The sequence below is a fragment of the Rhinatrema bivittatum genome, chromosome 2 (genome assembly GCF_901001135.1).
Source record: "Rhinatrema bivittatum chromosome 2, aRhiBiv1.1, whole genome shotgun sequence".
In the NCBI taxonomy this organism is placed as follows: domain Eukaryota; kingdom Metazoa; phylum Chordata; class Amphibia; order Gymnophiona; family Rhinatrematidae; genus Rhinatrema; species Rhinatrema bivittatum.
In genome coordinates, this window is record NC_042616.1 from 798,814,976 (window position 1) to 798,834,148 (window position 19,173).

The 19,173-nt window shown below is 43.3% G+C and overlaps 1 non-coding gene across 1 annotated transcript; it reads right to left on the reverse strand.

Moving 5' to 3' along the window:
• Positions 1–284: 284 nt before the first annotated feature.
• LOC115086361 lies at positions 285–391 on the reverse strand. The gene has a single exon (XR_003855245.1). It is a non-coding gene; the product is annotated as a U6 spliceosomal RNA (small nuclear RNA).
• Positions 392–19,173: the final 18,782 nt, after the last annotated feature.

Sequence of the window (19,173 nt, forward strand, 5' to 3'; positions counted from 1 at the left end):
TTTCTGCAGGAGGCTGGGGTTAGGTACCAGCTATATAGTTGCTATAACAATTTTCAACCAAGAGAGAGGAAATTGAAGTTTTGGTTATCTGCTCATATAAACCAGACCATTCAATATTAGAGTATTCTCTAGGTAAATCACCCGTCCATGCCCGTATATGAGCAGACCTTATTGTAAGACACGAATTTAGTAATTTATACATTTTTTATATCAGACCCTTAAACTGTAATGGGGTCGAGCAGTAGCCCTCAAATAAGGTTCTTCCCTATCAAAGAGCGCCCTCTAAAAATATGGAACGCTTCACGAATTTGCTTGTCATTCTTGCGCAGGGGCCATGCTAATCTTCTCTGTATCCTTCCAATTTTAGTATATGTGCTGCCGAAGCGAGCACTATGACTCTCACTCTTAAGTTACCTCTCCTACACCAGCTCCTTTCCCTCCTGGACATTTACCTGGTCATTCAACCTTTTTCTACCACTGCCCTCCATATCTGACCCAAGCATGCCCAATCTGCCACAGTGATGGCCTTCTCCACCTCTGCTGTTGGGCCATTTTAGGTTTTACCATCTTCAACATTGCTTCTTACAAAATCAGCTCTTAAGCCAACACCGAGGCCCCCTTTCTGTGTCACATTACCAGGTTATGTAATAACCCCCACAACCAAGAATGTTAGTGAGGCGCGGACACGGGCGCGGGCCATCCATTGCTCCTACCATGTGATAGGGGCCAGCCAATGGCACCGATAGCCCCTGTCACATGGTAAGGGCAAAGGGCCATCGGCGCCATTTTGATTAGTGGCAGCCGATGGCCCGAGAGCAGGAGATCACTCCTGGGACCCCCGCTGGTCCACCAGGTACTTTAGAAAAGTTTTGGGGGGGTCGGGAGGGTGGGGGATTCTAAATAATTAGATTTAAAGGGTCGGGGTGGTTTTGGGGTTTTTTTCTGAGTGACCTTTCTTTCCCCCCCCCCCCCCCAAAATGATAAGAAAACCACATAAAAATGTCATTGGGTTTTCCTATCGCTTTCAGGGACACCGCCCCCCCCCCAATACTTGACGGATTAGAAAATATTGTACGATATTTTCATCCGTCAGAAAAACGATGCACATCCCTATTATCAATGAGTATCAATGGAGTCCATTCCTAGTTGTATCATCACTGCTCACTGAAGGGCATACCAGTGTGTTACAGACTTTTTTTCTTTAATTTTAACATTGCATATCTCCTACATAGTTATATTTCAAAGGAAGCAACTGTATAAAGTCCAATTCTGTTCCTTTAATGAACTTAAACCAAATTTAAGCAGAATGTTTGTAATCAGTGCATCTCTGTTCTAAGAATTATTGTTTCCATGTCAGCTGCACGAGATAATACATTCTAATCTAAACCTCGAGAAACTAAACTTTATTTGAATTTGATTGCATGGTGTGTTGTTGTGGTTGGCTTTACCTTGCTCACGACAGTACAGCTTAAGAAAAAAGATAATTCCTCTTTGCAATCTTTTCTTGGCAATGGGAATTACTAATTAAATTAGGTTGATAACAGTGGTACACAACATGCTTCAGATTCTCAGGGATCAACACATTATCAGACTTCACTATAATTAACTGCAGCGATATCGCATGGCAGAACCAGGTAATTAATACCGAATATCACAGCTGGTGCAAGTACCATTTAATAATATCACGTCCATTCACATTTGGGGTAAGCTGGGGCGAGGTAAGCTTGCAAACCGTCTCCAGTTTCTATGTCCACATTTTCTGTTTTCATGTCTGCGACGTGTCATAAAACAGCTGTTAAGGGACAATGAGGTCCCTGAGGTAGATCTGAGCTTTACCGCAAAGTGTTTGCTCGTTTGTTAGACAACGGACCATTTTATAGCTGCCAATGGGCTGCACCAGGTTCTCCCTGTCAGACATCTGCTGGAACTCACCAAATGTAAGAGCTATGCTTTCTAAAACAAACAAACAAAAATGACCTCCCATTCTGTGCCTATGAGGCATCCTTTCAGATAATGGATTCCTAATATCAACCTTATTATCGTTTCCCTGCACTTTGAGGGCAATAAAAAAATGCTGAGGTCTCTTTAAAATGTTCACTAAAAGTTTGTAGGATCTTCTGGGGCGGGGTTCCTTCTGATGACCAGTCAGATGGACCTTCGAGGCCAGAGATCCAGCAGAACATCTCTCAAGCTGATATAGGTTGAGGAGAAGGAATCAGAATTCCTGATTCTTGTTGCAAAGGTAAGCAATGTTTTCTTGTATCCTGTTATAAACTGTTGGATCTACAGAAAATGTTAATTAATAGTGTAAGTAGTTTTTGCCTTGTGAACACTTTTTTGCTGTACCAATTAAACTGCATTCCTGCTAAATAATATTGGCAAGAATATATTACAGCTGTAATTTAAATTGATTGTACTAGTTACTGTGAAAACATGCCTCGTATATGAGATTTTAGTTAAGAAGACTGCTGTCGCTGAAGCTTAAATGTAGCATTGGTTGAACTACTGGTCAGTTTTATCTCAGCGGCCAGAGATGCTGTGGTAAATCTCTCAAGCCAGCATAGCTTGAAGAGAAGGACCCTAATTCTTTATTTTTCTGGCAAAGTTTACAGCAGGAAATCTGTAAAGATCTGCAAGAAGCGGCTATCGTCCCCCGCGGGAGGCAGAGAGTGAAGGATCTTCGCTAAGGTTTCACAAGTATGATCTGTTGCTGGCAAAGTTGTTTGCATTGAGTTGAAGTGATTGTTAAATATTACTTATGGGTGCATTGAGGTGAACAACTCTTTGATGTAATTTGAAGCCAAGTTAAATGTCAAAGAACCCTGAAGTAGTTTACTGTTGAAAGTTTTGTTCGTTTTCACTGACCGATCTCCTATACTGAGAGCTAGTTGGGAAGGATGACGTGGCTACACTAACGCAAGGGATTCTGCATGGAAATGAACGCATTGACTGAACTACTGGGCGAGGCTAGGGGCGCTCCAAACAAAGTAGATCCTTTTACTTCAAGTTCTTAACCAAAATTGCCTCACCAAACTTAGGGGTCGCCTGCTCATATGCAGGCAGGGCAAATACCATTGCCGCGGTCACCAGTGGGTGCTGTGGCAAGATGGTCTATCCCTCTAACCTATGCTGCTTACGCCTAACTCTAGGCCAAATCTAGTAGAGGTTCCAAGGGGCTCTACATGCATTTCTGTCCCAGTTGATGCTGAGAGAAAGTGAAATACCGTATTTTTCGCTCCATAAGACGCACCTGACCATAAGACGCACCTAGGATTCAGAGGGGGAAAATTAAAAAAAAAAAAAATTGTGCTAAACCGGCTCTGCGTCTGGGCGTCTTATGGAGCAAATTAGGGGAGTGCATAGTTTTTTTTTTTCTCCCCATTTTGTTTTCGGGTCTGGGGAGGGCCATTTCGGTCCCACTCCCCAGATCAGAAAATTTTTCTTTCTGTGGGAACCCCCAAACCCCCCCCCCCCCCCATCCCTTTAAATTAACAACCTCCCCCCCCCCTGACCCCCCCAAGACCTGCCGAATTAATTTCCTGCAACCCCCCACCCTCCTGACCCCCCCAAGACCTGCCGAATTAATTTCCTGCAACCCCCCACCCTCCTGACCCCCCCAAGACCTGCCAAACGTCCCTGGTGGTCCAGCGGGGGTCCAGGAGCGGTCCGGGAACGATCTCCTGGGCGTGAGCCGTCGGCTGCCAGTAAACAAAATGGCGCCGACGGCCCTATGCCCTCACTATGTCACTGAGACCGACCGCTGCTATTGGTCGGTCTCAGTGACATAGTGAGGGCATAGGGCCGTCGGCGCCATTTTGTTTACTGGCAGCCGACGGCCCTATGCCCTCACTATGTCACTGAGACCGATCGCTGCTATTGGTCGGTCTCAGTGACATAGTGAGGGCATAGGGCCGTCGGCTGCCAGTAAACAAAATGGCGCCGACGGCCCTATGCCCTCACTATGTCACTGAGACCGACCGCTGCTATTGGTCGGTCTCAGTGACATAGTGAGGGCATAGGGCCGTCGGCGCCATTTTGTTTACTGGCAGCCGACGGCTCACGCCCAGGAGATCGTTCCCGGACCGCTCCTGGACCCCCGCTGGACCACCAGGGACGTTTGGCAGGTCTTGGGGGGGTCAGGAGGGTGGGGGGTTGCAGGAAATTAATTCGGCAGGTCTTGGGGGAGTCGGGGGGTGTTTGTTAGATTTTTGTTTGGTTTTTTTTTTATATTCGCTCCATAAGACGCACATACATTTTCCCCCCACCTTTGGGGGAAAAAAAGTGCGTCTTATGGAGCGAAAAATACGGTAAGCACAAAAATATCATAGTTTTAAATTACAGTCGTGGAGGATACTCACCCCCCAACTTACTTTCATGTCCTTGGCATCAGGTGCTCTGCATTCCTCTATCTCCATTTCCCCAGTCTCAATCTCTCATCTCCCAAAGCATCCGATCTGCTTCCATTTCCTCTTTATATATTCTCTTCCTTGTCTTACCTGCCTCAACATGGAGATTAGAGTCCCCCACCCTCCCCGTAGTCAGGGATTTCACTAGCACAGCCCCATTCATCAGTGCCCTCCCAAAGGCTCATGGGAGATCCAGTCTTGACATAAGCTGTGCTTGCTTGGAGGTTTTTCCTTCCGCCACTTGTGTTTTCTGCAGGTATTCCCCAATATCCTGCAAGGTAATCTCTTCCTGAGCGTGGCGAAACCTGACATGAAATGGCTAAGGACCAGAGATGGATAACTGCAGCACAAAACTCTGGTCTACGGAGAAGACGTTTCATAGCCTGCAAAGGAAAAGAAAAATGGTACAACAGACAAATGCAGATTCTGTGCAACATTCCCTGGATGCGATGTTCTAATGTCAGAAGGCCTGTATACCACCGAGACGCACAACAAAGTAGCATGTCTCATGTACTAGAAAATGTGTAAACCACTATAACTTTGTGCCAGAAAAACACTGGGGCAGATAGTCAAAACTAAATGCTTCAGTCAGTTGGATATGTCTTATCCAACTAACTTAGAAGGGATATTCAGCAGCACGGCTATGCTGCCGAGTATCCCTGAATAAATTGCTTGTCAGCAGGATAAGTCTTATCCAGCTAACTTTGGACCTGCTATTGAGCAGGTCTAACACCCAGATAACTTAACCAGATAAGTTTAAACATTGGCACTTATCCGGCTAAGTAGCTCCACCCTGGAATACCCAAATCCCGTCCACCACTTATCTGGCTAACTACTTAGCTGGTACTTGTCCAGCTAAGTGGTGGCTGCTGAATGGGACTGGATATTCAGCCACTGCTACTTACCCAGATACGTCCCTCCTTATCCAGCTAAGTAGCACTGAACCACAGCCTCACTGAGATCACCTCCCTGATAGAATTGTACAGAATGGAGAGGTTATGGGACATTCCTACTCCGCATGATAAAAAGCTCAACGCAAGAAAATCAGACATTGTGGGAAAGAAGAAAAACACAAAAAAGGCAATGCCTGAAGAAGTGTCAGTACCAAGCGATTACTCTGTACTATTTATGAAGAGCGAGAAGATTCTTACGTATCAAGAAATGCAGAGATTATGAAAATGCAACAGAAAAATGCAGAAATTATCCCAATTATATTGGGTACCACTCGCCTGATTGATAAGAGCTTCCAAACGCATCTTGGTAAGATGTCCATGCATGTGAGCTCCAGAAATGAGCTCCCTTTGGCAAAATGCAAATCCACAAGAAGAGCATTGGCAGTGGATCAAAGAGACTGCGATGAAATCCAACAAACCTTGGCTTATGCATAGGGATGCAAACTGGCTCCAGATTTTCAGGACAGGTTGATCCTGTCCTGGTTTTACTCCTCTGCATGCAGGTACTTCTAGTCTTGCTTTTCTTAGGGAATGCAATAGGGAAATCAGAACAATGCAGTGGAGTAAAACCAGGACTGGATCAACCTGTCCTGAAAATCTGGAGCCAGTTGGGAACCCTACTTATGAATATATTCGATTCACTCCTGTCATGGTGTTTGCAAAATGAACTCATGTGGAGACATTAACGCATTTACAGCATCTGATGTGCAGATGGGCAGATTCTTTTACAGCTTCTTGTGTCTGAATACCGTTTGTAGATAATGTCACAGAAAATGTAAAAAAAAAGCAACAATCGCACCAGTTCTCAGTGGGTTTATTTCTGTGAACGATAAAAAAAAAACATTAAACAACAAATGAGTCCACTGTTTTCCTCCTATCCAAAATTCTGCATTGTATGTGTGGGGGGGGGGGGGGGGGTGGGGGTAGGGGGGGGAGGGGCAGAGTGTCGAATAAGGTAAAGCCATGAGAATTTTCCTACTTTGGGTCCCTAATTTTAACAATATAAAAGTTGGGAGCCTTCGGTAATGCCTTCGTTTACTAGAAGATTGATTGTTTTTCCCAAGTCAGTAGTGCTGCATGGAACGTCACCCTTTGATTTACGAAGGAGCCTCACCTCAAATCTATCACATGGTAATTTCAAGACAAGCATCCATGCAGGAAAGGAATTGATGGTGTTTTGGATCTTGTGTGCACCTGCAATTTAACGCACATTGATCTGCAAGTGAACTTTTAATTCATCTTTCACATGCCTTGCTTTTTCTGAGTATTCTAGCTTTTCCAGTTTGTGCTAGCAACAAACTCCAAAGTGTTTTAACCAAAAGATACACTAGAGTGAAACTAGTACTTAAGCTCACCCTGGCATGAAGACCACATCTAAGTCGCTTTTCTGCCAAACTTCTTGATATCACTATTACCAAAGACATTTTTTACTTTAACATGTGCAAGACACAATAGCATGGGCTCTTGTCATGCATACCTTAGAAATTCTAACAGTAGTAATATAGAGGGTACTCAATAATAGCCAAAAATCCACAACAAACAAACAAACAAAGATTTGGCTGAAAGAAGAACTCTATATATATTCTCAAGCAACCATCATGCTTGGCCACAGTGAGCTGAGTATAGCTACTGGGCTTGACTAATCATAGGTTGCTGAGAAGTGCTCACACAGTAGTCGCTTTGCACACAGTGTCAGCATTCTTAAAACTTCTCAGCAACCTATGATTAGTCAAGCCCAGTAGCTATTAGGGGTGTGCATTCGGATTGACCGCATTAGTAAAACGCAACTCATATTTTTTTTTTACTTGATTCGACATAAACGACATAAACGATCGGATTTCCCACATATCGAACATAGATATGTTCGATATGTGGGAAATCGCGATTGTTGAGCCAAAATAAAAATATAAACCCCCTCACCCTCCTTAATCCCCCCCCCCCCCGACTTACCACAACTCCCTGGTGATGGAGCGAGGAGTGAGGACGCCATTTCTGCAATCCTTGGCGAGAAGCATGTGACGTCGGCGGCACGTCGAGTGACGCCGGCGTCACGTGATTCCCGGCTCGTTCGCGCCGGACGGCTCGTTCGGCCCAAAAAGAACTTTTGGCCAGCTTGGGGGGGCCTCCTGACCCCCTCAAGCTGGCCAAAAGTTCTTTTTGGGCCGAACGAGCCGTCCGGCGCGAACTTGCCGGGAATCACGTGACGTCGGCGTCACGTGATTCCTGGCTTGTTCGCGCCGAACGAGCCGTCCGGCGCGAACTTGCCGGGAATCACGTGACGTCGCGTCTGAGTGACGCGGCGCCACGTGATTCCCGGCTCGTTCGCGCCGGACGGCTCATTCGGCCCAAAAAGAACTTTTGGCCAGCTTGGGGGGGTCAGGAGGCCCCCCCAAGCTGGCCAAAAGTTCTTTTTGGGCCGAACGAGCCGTCCGGCGCGAACGAGCCGGGAATCACGTGACGCCGCGTCACTCGACGTGCCACCGACGTCACATGCTTCTCGCCAAGGATTGCAGAAATGACGTCCTCACTCCTCGCTCGATCACCAGGGAGTTGTGGTAAGTCTGGGGGGGGGGATTAAGGAGGGTGAGGGGGTTTAATTTTTTTTTTTGCACATATGTACATATACCCAACTCATTGGATTTTTTTTATGTCCATATTGGCCGCAAGTGGGACCCCCTTTCGGACATAAAAAATATGAACATAAAATTTTGCTCTGCACATCCCTAGTAGCTATACGAGCTTGCATATATAAGCCACTCAGCTCACTGTGGCCAAGCATGATGGTTGCTTGAGAATATATATAGAGTTCTTCTTTCAGCCAAATCTTTGTTTGTTTGTACCTTAGAAATTCAGCTTGCTTGCAGCATGGAGAGGCCTTTGACTGGTGCAAGACTCGTGTTACATTTATCCATAAACCGTCTAGAAACAGCATTACTACTGAAAATCAATAAATTTCCAGACACTTTCTGTAGTTCTAGGAGTATTGTAGCTAAATCATCTTTCACTGGGAAAGAGGTGTTACCCTGCCCTGGCCTTCATTTCAGGAATGCAGCTTCTAACCCACTGCCGTGTGGTATTTATCGCTCTGTACTCAGAAATAGGCAGTGCGTCATAGAAGGCCACAAAGCACAATACCTTCTATATTCTCTGATTGGGAGAGGGTGAATTTTACATTTTAAGGTATTTTCAAAACCCCTGCAGTTTCCATCTCTGTGCAAACAAAGAATTGTGCAGAAAATCTGCAAAAAAAAAAAAAAAGACACACATTTTGAAGTAGCAGAAGTTTGCAAAGAAACCGGGTTATTTATCAAGCCGAGTTAGGGCTCTAACTTGCGTTATATCATGCACATCACACGATATACACGATATTTTGAATCTCCTCGCCCAGATTCCCTCTCCTATTACAATGACCTTCTTTGCATGCAATTTGCATGCAAAGGTATTTTATTGCAGCAAAAGGGAGGGGGGCTTCTCTGCATCAGGGGGGAGTAGAGGGTAGGGGGATTCTCTGTCTGGGTGACCAGGGGATGGGGGGATTCTATGCCTCAGGGGAGCTGAGGGGTGGGGGGCCGGGGTATTGATGTAGGCACTTTTGAGGGGTATGGGGAAGGAGCACTGGGATGAGACATTTATTGTTTATTGATGGAGGGGCCACCACCACCGTGAGCATATTTGTACTATTTTAAATTTTTTCGGGGAGTCGGGATCACCTCAACCAGCAGCCCTGGGTTCAAACAAGGGTCAGCACTGACCCCCTCTCACCTCCCCATTTGGCTGAGGGTTTTTTCTTTGGGTCAGCAGCGCTTTAAGGTGATGGCGGTCCCGAAAGGTTGGGGCTGCCATTGCATTAAAGGGCTGTTTGTCATGTTCGTTTGTGTTGCAGCATTTGGATGCGACATATTAGAATGCATACCACGTCAGTCATTATTGTCTGGCTGCGGCACATTATGCGCAACCATCATATAACGATTTAGTGGATTCCTTCTGAGAAGTACTGGAGATACTGGTTCAGACAGACAATAGGAATGTATTACTTCACTGTCTGGTGAGCTTTCCAGCCAGGAGAATGCACCTTGGTCTTATTACTAACCTCCGAGAGCAAGTTGCTAGCCATTATGATGCAAGGACCTTATGAGCTCATAGAGAGGTCGGTTCAGTAGACTACAAAGTAGCCCAGCCAGACAAACAAAAAAAGGATCAAACCTTCCATGTAAACCTTTTGAAGAAATAGGTTGCCCCAACCTGTTGCCTCATTCGAGTAGAAGATTTTGGCCCAGAAATTACAAGGCCCCCAAGAACCACTACAAATTCCTTTTGGTGACCAGCTCCCTCCCTGACAGAAGACGTATTTGGACCACTTGGTGAGCTGAAATAAAGATATTTTTTCTAGCATGGTGGGATGGACTCATCCAGCCTACCATGACATTATTATACCCCTAGGAGTTGTTTTCCAACAACAGCCTTACTGGATCCTGGAAACCAAGTGTGTTGCTGTGAAGACAGAAGTGAAGGAGATGCTCAACTCAGTGTGAGTGAAGAATCCAGCAGTGACTGATCTGCTCCAGTTGTTCTAGTTCCTAAATCCAATGACAACCTTTCCTTCTGGAAAGTCAATGAAGTTTTGAAGCTGGAGGAATTTCAAAGCTCTGAGCAGACAAGCTTATTGAAAGGCTGGTGACCACCCAGATGTGCTGGCGGGTCCGGTGCATGACCGGTTCAATAGATCACTGGAAACTTAAGTGGTGCTGAGTGATTGGAGAAGAGCGGTGGTGGTCCCATTTCATAAGAATGGGAGCAGAGAGGAGGCTGGAAACCACAGGCTGGTTAACTTCATCTTGGTGGTAGGAAAATTAATGGAGACTCTGCTGAAGGAAAAGACAGTGAACTATTTACAGTCAGGGGGAGGTCCTGTCAGACAAATCTGATTGATTTTTTTGATTGAGTGACTAAAGAATTGGATCGAGGAAGAGCGCCCGATGTGATCTACTTGGATTTCACTAAAGCTTTGATATGGTCCTGCATAGGAGGCTTGTGAATAAAATGAGAAGCCTGGGAATGAGTGCCAAGTAGTGGCATGGATTACAAACTGGTTGATGGATAGAAGACAATGTGTGATGGTAAATGGAACTTACTCTGAAGTGAGAACAGTGTTAAGTGTAGTGTTACAAGGATCAGTGTTGGGACCTGTTCTGTTCAAAATCTTTGTGAGTGACTTTGCAGAAGGGATAGAAAGTAAAGTCTGTCTATTTGTGATGATTCTAAGATTTACAACAGAGTGGGCACACCGGAAGGAATAGAGAGAATGAGACATGATTTAAGGAAGCTTGAACAGCTGTCAAAGACATGGCAGCTGGGATTCAATGCCAAGATGAGATGTTCGCAACGTTCATCGGTATATAAAAGCTTCTAAATAAAAGAAGTGCAGAATCATGAAACTGGGGTGTGGTAATCCATCAAATGACTTATGAGGAGAGGTTGAAGGACTTAAATATGTATACCTTGGAGAAGACGAGGTGCAGGGGAGATATGATACAGACCTTCAGATACCTGAAAGGTTATATTGATGCAAAATCGACAAACCTTTTCCATTGGAAAGAAATCAGTAGAACTAAGGGGTCACGTAATGAAACTCCAGGTAGGATGTCTCAGAACCAATGTCAGGAAATATTTCTTCATGGAGAGTGGTGGATGCCTGGAATGTCCTTCCGGAGGAGGTGATGAAGACAAAAACAGTGAAAGATTTCAAAGGGGCATGGGATAAACACTGTGAATCCCTAAAGGCTGGAGGATGGAAATGAAGAAAAGAGTGTATGAGGTTAACTTGCTGATGTGGCGGTTTCTATCCTTAAGCAATAAGTCTTCATACTGTTGTTGCAACTCCATTATTGCTCTCTGCTTCAGCAGCAGGGAGAAAAGAGGAAAAGGGGAATTAGATTCAGACAGCAACCAACAAGGACATTGAAATTTACATACTGGGAAAACAAATAAGCATGGGGGTAACTTGCTGTTGCGGCTGTTACTACCCTTAAACAATAATCTTGATACTTTTTATGCAACTCCAACATTGCTCTGAGTGCTCTCTGCTTCAACTGCAGGAGGTAACGTGGAATTGGACTCAGACAGCAACCAATAAGGACCCTGTCTTTGACAGTCTGGGAAACTAAGTATGGGGGTGACCTGTATGGTGTGGCATTTGTTACCATAAGCTTGCTAGGCAGACTGGATGGACTGTTAGGTCATTTTCTGCCATCATTTCTATGTTTCTGTATCCATGATGGACCTGACAAAAGGATATTGGCAGGTACTCCTGACTCCTGCAGTGAAAGAAGACAGCTTTCACTACTCGTGGAGGACTCTTCCAATTCACTGCCCTCCCATTTGAACTGCACAGAGCATCTCCTGTGCCCTCACAATAGCTATGCAGCTGCATAGACATCACGATCTATAGTAGAGACTGGAGAACTGCATAGACATCATGATCTTTAGCAGAGACTGGAGAACTGACTTAACCTAACTATAAGCAGTATTTATAAGTCTGTGGAAGGACGTGCTGACAGCTAACTCCAAGAAATGCCTATTATAGGGTCAAGAAATGCAGTATTTGGGAAACTTCCTTGGAAAGGGACAGGTCCACCCTCAGACATGGAAAATAGAAGTTTTTTGAATTAAATGTATTTATATTTTGCTTTTCAGGCACTTTAAAGCACACGAGTGCCGGATCCTCAGATCAAGAGTAAAGTGAGAGCCTTTTTGGGCCTCATTGGATACTATACAAAGTTTATCCTAAACTTTGAAGAAAGATCTGAGCCCCTGACTTGCCTGCTGAAACAACAAGCCCCAGAGAAAGTCAGATAGTCTGCGCACAGGTAGATTGAAAACTGCCATTTGTTCAGAACCAGTCTTAAAGAATCCTGACTTTTAAAGGTGGTTCATCCTTCAGAGAGACTCCTTGGAAGTTGGCTTGGGAGTAGTCTTGGTCCAAGAAAAAGGACAAGAACATCCACTGGCCTTCATCAGTAGAAAGTTACTGCCTAGGGAGAGAGGCTACTCAACGATCAAGAAGGAGGCACTGGCAGCAAATGGGCTCTAAAAGTGTTCTTATACTATTCATTGGGATGCGATAACCGCTGATCTGGACTGCCAGGAATAAGGAGTCAAACGCTTGAGTGGCGATGCAGTGGTGTTTAGCTCTCCAACCTTTCACCTCGCAGGTTTTGACATAGGGCAGGAAAGGAGAACACAAACGCAGATTTCCTTTCCCAGGGGGAGCAGGTGTTCAGCCTAAGAAGGTTGGAACTAAGGGAGGAGGGTATGTAAAGGGTTATATAAGAGAGAAACACCTTAAAGTCATCTCAGCCAATCCACCTCAGTCTCTCAGAGAGGGAATTCAGATCACAGGGCATTTCTCAGGGGAGAGGAACAAAAGTTTAGGCCCAGGCAGGAACAGAGAGGCCCAGGACAGGAGGACATACCAGAAACTATTCTAAAGCCTTGACTATACGAATACCCTAACTTCTGAGGTAAAAAAAAACTTCTTGTTTTCAATCTGTAAATAATATAAAGTCTTAATGAGTGAGAAAGGTCAGAGTTTGGACTGGTTTTCTGTCCTCCCGCATCCTTCCTGAAGCCAAGAGCAACCTCACTCTATCACAGTATAACTGTCATTTTTAATGTTCCTCAGTGCTATGAACAGGTCTAGCATCTGGGAAGGCAGTATTTAAATAATAAAAGAAATGAAATAAAATAAAATGAAACTGGTGAAAACTCTGCCCTTCTAAAATATGTGTATCAAAGCATTTGAGAACTCCTTGTCATAAAAGTCTGAGGTGAGCTGCAATAATCCAGTAACAAATGGCCCAGGTTTATCCAATTTAAATCCATGACCTAGCCTGGTTCGACTCCATTTAAATAGAAACATAGAAACAGAGATATGACGGCACAAAAGGACCAAATGATCCACCCAGCTGCCCAGCAAGCTTATGCCAGTATCTGCTGCACTGGGCAGGTTACCCCCATGCTTATCAGTTTACCAGTCCATAAAAGGCAGGGCTCTCGGATGCTGTTTGAAATCAAGTTCCCCTTAACCCTTGCCATGGAAGCAGAGAACAATGATGGAGCTACATCAAAACTATCAGGCTTAGTGATTAAGGGTAGGGGAGTAAAAGCCACATCAGCAAGTTACCCCCATGTTTATTTGTTCCCCAAACCATAAAAGTCAGTGCCCTCAGTTGCTGTCCCCTTTTCCCACTGCCTTTGAAGCAGAGAGTAATGATGGAGTTGCATTAAGAGTATCAAGGCTTATTTGTTAAGGGTAGCAACTGCCACACCTGCAAGTTACCCCCACCCTCTAGTCTTTAGAGATCCACAGTGTTTATCCCATGCCCCTTTGAATTCCTTCACTGTTTTTCTCTTCACCACCTTCTCTGGAAAGGCATTCACCACCCTCCCCTTTGAAGAAATATTTCCTGATGTCGGTTCTGAGTTGTCCCACCTGGAGTGTCGTTTCATGACCTCTAGTTCTATTGATTTCTTTCCAATGGAAAAGGTTTGATGATTGTGCATCATTAATATCTTTCAGGCACCTGAAGGTCTGTATCATATTTCCCTTGTACCTCCTCTCTTCCAGGGTCCTTCAGCCTCTCCTCATAAGTCTTCCAATGCTGACCCCCACACCATTTTGGTTGCTCTTCTTTGGACCACCTCTATCCTGTCTTTATCCTTTTTTGAGAAACGGGCATCAGTATTGAACGCAATACTCCAGGTGGGGCCCCACCAAGGACCTGAACAAGGGCATTATAACCTCTTTTTTCTTACTGGTCATTCCTCTCACTATGAAGCCCAGAGGGTGTTCCGAACTTACTCTGAATTAGTTTGCCCGCCCCTGCTCTGTTCATGCATCAGTTTTTGCTTTTCAGGCAAAGTAATTCACGCAGCTCTGCCCCCATCCATCCATCTCACTGGGAATACAGAATGCATTTTAAAGCTCCTGTTCCATCATGCTTCAATTAGTGCCGAAGACAATTAGCTTGGGCACCATTGTAGGCTTATACAGTGTTGTTCTGCCAGCCCTAATCAGTAAATCACGGGCTGTGAATCATTCTAGCTTTCAAGCAACACCGGGACATTACCTGCAACTTCCAAAGTGCTTCATTTTAAAGGAAGATTTATCTGTAAACAGGCAAAGGTTTTATCGCCCCTGGTTGCAAAAGATAGAACTAAATTAGCTTCTCTGGGCTGAATATGATCCCATAATATCCTAGAAGGATGGGAAATGAGTTATTAAATGCTGCTGTACATGCATTTACACTATAATATTATTATGACATTCTGTTGTTGATTCTATTAGAAACAAGCTACTTCGCCTCCATTAGCATTGTTTACCAGCTACTCTTTGTACCAGTGATTTATTACATTTCATTGTCTGTATCAATATGCAGTCATTTTATAGTCCTTGGCTGATTTTCTTTCTATCTATGTGCACCCCAAAGAGTGTAATGTAATCAAGGGAGGAAGATAATGGATTTCATTCTACAATGCAAAAATCATTAGAGATGGGCTCAAAATAATTGTGGCCATCATCGTCGAACCCGTCTGTCATACAGATATGTATTATTGGGCAGAATGTATTATTGGGTCATTAGATCAGATTAAAAAGATACAACACAAGGCTTGGGGGGGTGCCACAAAGGCAGGATTCCCAGCCGTTATTTAATAGCGACACCTAGTGGCATGACTCATGGTGCAGAATTATAGATAGACTGTCACTATAATGGCTGGGCTAGATGGATCTCTACTTTGGGAAAACAGGACACCTCGTGGGGGAAGATCTGGACTCTGTTTGAAGTCAGGTATGCTTTTCTTGGGCTTTGGGGACCTCCGCCATTAGGATTTCCTTGCCCATTTATATGCATGACGGGTTAAGTAGCCTCCTAGGGAGTAATACCAGGGATACCTACACAAAGGACAGTGGAAAAGTCCACCTTATATATGCACAGTTGAATCTTTATTTAATTCTGAAGAAGCCAAGTAAAATTTGTTTTGGACACCAACGCTGTGTCCTGCTTGTTTCTGCAGCACCAACACGCTCAAGAGTACTGTAACACATTACCAGAGGAGAACATACCCCCCCCCCCTTCCCTACCGCCTGAGCCTAGAAGGATAACCTTATCCCCCACTAGAAATAACCCAAGCCTTAAGACCCTGAGAGCTAGAAGAAGCGGCAGAAGAGTTAGCCCCAGAAACAAACTTTTATGGACCCCCAGGATAACACAAAATCCTTAAAAAAGAGCTACAGAAGAGTTAGAATAATACGATAAAGGAAGATATAGATATAATAGAGACCTGGTAGAAGGAGGATAACCAATGGAACACTGTGATACTAGGGTACAAATTATATTGACATGACAGGGCAGATAAAATTGGTGGAGGGGTGGGAACTATATGTTAATGATGGCATAGAGTCAAGTAGGATAAATGTTTTGTAGGAGACTAACTGCTCTCTGGAATTCTTGTGGATAGAAATTCAAAGGATAAAAGGGAAGAGTATAGTAATATGGGATATATTACCGCCTGCCTGGCCAAGATGAAGAAACAGATTGCAAAATGCTAACAGAGATTAGACTACCCGGTAAAATTAAGAGGCAATTTATTTATTTATTTATTTATTTGAAATTCTTATATATCGCACGAATAAGGCAAGTGTCTGCCCGTCTAGGCGGTTTACAGTATTTCAAGTAGAAAATTCACAAAGTTGCTTAACTTGGTAGACGTTACAAATAGCAATTCCACAAGGATGTATCCTTTCAGCTATAATTTTTTTACGTGCTTTTGGCCCCATTTTGCAGTGTGGCACCCCTACGGGTTGAACACTAGATATCACCCAGTCCCTCTAGATAATAACCAACTAGAGGGAATTCCATTTTGCAACTCTTCCTCTAGAGGCATCTGAGTGGGTGAACACTAGGGCTAGATCCAGTATAGCATTTGAGTTGAGATTTTGAATGGGTTCTTTTTGGTGAGGTCTATAGCCCTCACTCAGTATACTTTTGGGGATACTCCTTCCTGTGTACTCCCTACCAGGTTGGATGCTACTCCAATTTGAGGGGAAGATTTTGTTAGGATTTTTAACTACTTTAAGAATTATTTTGGTGAAGGCTATCTCTGAATCCAGAAGCCAGTATCCTTCTAGAATCAGAGAAGAGCTTCAGTGACAGTGGTATCCCAGAAGATGTTGTCACTAATAGCCCCCCATTTTATGGAATGCTTTAATACACAACCTTAGATTAATACAGGAGGTTAAAACACCAAACGCACACCTGTTTAGGGGCGCCAGTGAGCAGTTTGGAAGATGGCAGCCTAATTTCACTCACTCCCGCAATTGTGCCTTCTATGGTGTTGCTTACCAGATTTTGTTTTGCCAGATTTCTCTTTTTCTTGTCATAGCCATTAACCTAGCATGTCTTCCGATAAAAGTGGAAAAATTGAGGCTGCCTTCGCCCTCTCCTCTGGGCCGAAGTGCTCAAAACACGATCCTCCATCTCCTGTGTAGGTGCTACTGGCCAAAACGGAAAGTCAGACCTCTCAAGATGCTGTCATGGCCCATCTTGTATCTGATAATTGTCTCTGAGCCTCCATGACATGGTGTACCTCAATAGAACCACCACAGCTTCACTCTTATCCAGAGGTTTAGTTCTATCGAGGGAACAGTATGTCATGGAGGTTCAGAAACAATTATCAGTTACAAGATATTATAAAAAAGTGGAAAAGAACCCTTCAGGGGATATTCAGGCTCAAATCAAATAGATTCTAGATATAGCAGCTAAAATGGATTTTCGCACAAAGGGTGAAGTATGTTTTTTGTGTATTAATCACCCTACCAGCCCAATGCTGCATTTAGTAGTGAAGGTGCATAAATCTTTGACCTGACCACCAGGGAGACCAATTGTTATTGCAAGGGGCTCCCTAGTCAAATCTGTTTCTATATTCATAGAGGCCTTTTTTAAATCTTCTGTCATTCCAGCGAGATACAATATTAAAGACTCTACACGCCTGTTATCCACATTGTCAAAGATTGGTCAGGTACCAGATAACACATTATTAGTAAATATGGACATACAATCTCTATACACAAATGTGCCTCAAAATGCCTCGCAGAATACCCAATGAATTCATAAAACAATTGGCGGAAATGGCTCTCTTCAATAATTATTTTTCTTTTCATAGTGGGATTTATTATCAAACCCACAATATTGCAATGGGGTCGGTTATGGCTCCTAGTTTGGCCAACATGAATGTGGCCCACTTTGAAGAGAAATATATTTGACATCTAAATGTGTTACAATATCAGTCTTTACATTGTGATAATTGAAATATGTGATGAGATATTCTTGCAGATCTAATCGCATCACATCTATTATTAAGAAACGTTGGCACATTATACAGTAGCATGGGATTTTTCAGGGATTACCATTTTTTTCTTTTTTCACAGAGCAGGAACATTAGGGAGAATGTAACTAAGGCAATATTACAATGATGACTATGGGGGTCAGTCCCCCTCCGGACATTGTTCCCAATGTAAACAGACCACAGCAGGTGATCAATGGATAGTTCCAAATACTAGTTTTGAAATCAAGTTATATCACCGGACTACTTGTACAACTCAGTGGGTAGTATATATATTATTCTGCCCTTGCAATTTACAGTTTAGTATATGTAGGAGGCAATAAGAGATCTGTTAGGGAGCATCTCAATGAACACTGAAGCTGCATTTCTACATCAAAACTTTCGGCACCAATGGTACAAAATTGTTTGGAAAAGTCACATATGTTTACTTAATTACACTGTCTTATTATTGATTTTGTTTCTGAACCTTCTTGTGGAGGACTGGAGGTGACTGTTTAGCATTATTAAACATGCATGAACAATGGATTTATACTTTATAGATAATATTGCCTTTGGGCTTAAACCAGGAGATAGATTTGTATTCCTTAGTTTAAGATTTGATTATCTATGGGAGCTATATATAAACATGATTCTAACAAACAGATAATGAAAGTTTGCCGAATAACAATATTCTTTATTGCACCATTCTTTTTTGAAAAACCATCTTTTATCAAAAATTCTATTGGAATATAATACAACATATAATACGTGGGTATAATTTGTGGTATAATTTAATTTCAATAAATCTTACACAGAATGACATCAGATGCTATTTCTAGAGGAAGCACCATTATGGAATGGTAACAAAGTAGAGTGGGAACACTACAAGATGGATCAAACCTTGTAGGATTCAGATATGGAAAATGCTCGATGGACAGAGTTTTTATAGGCCATTGATCTAATTCCCTGAAGTAGGAAGGGTAGGACTTCTGAAACATGGATCACATTGGAAGAGGGCCTTTTCATCTGGAGCTTTAATCTTCTATAATCCAGCATGGTGTTTTTGATGGATGTTCAAGATAAGTTTTTCACTACATTAAAATTCTCACTAATATAAAGTTTCTAAGAATGCAAATTGAAACATTTAAAAACTTAAAAAATTGAGGAGCTAAGTGGGCAAACTGATGATTTAAAAATACTCAAGTGATAAATAGTGGCAGATACATTTGCAGCAAAACATAAATGTCTGTCAATATGATGGTCTTGCCAACACACATACAATAAATTTTCATTGCGTCAATTGATATAATTATTTGATAGGATTTTTGCACTGTTTAAAATGACCATCTTTGAGGCTCAGACAAATTTATTCTGTGCATTAAAAAAGGTTGAAGGGAAACCAAATAACCACCAGCATGATTTAATAATGAGGT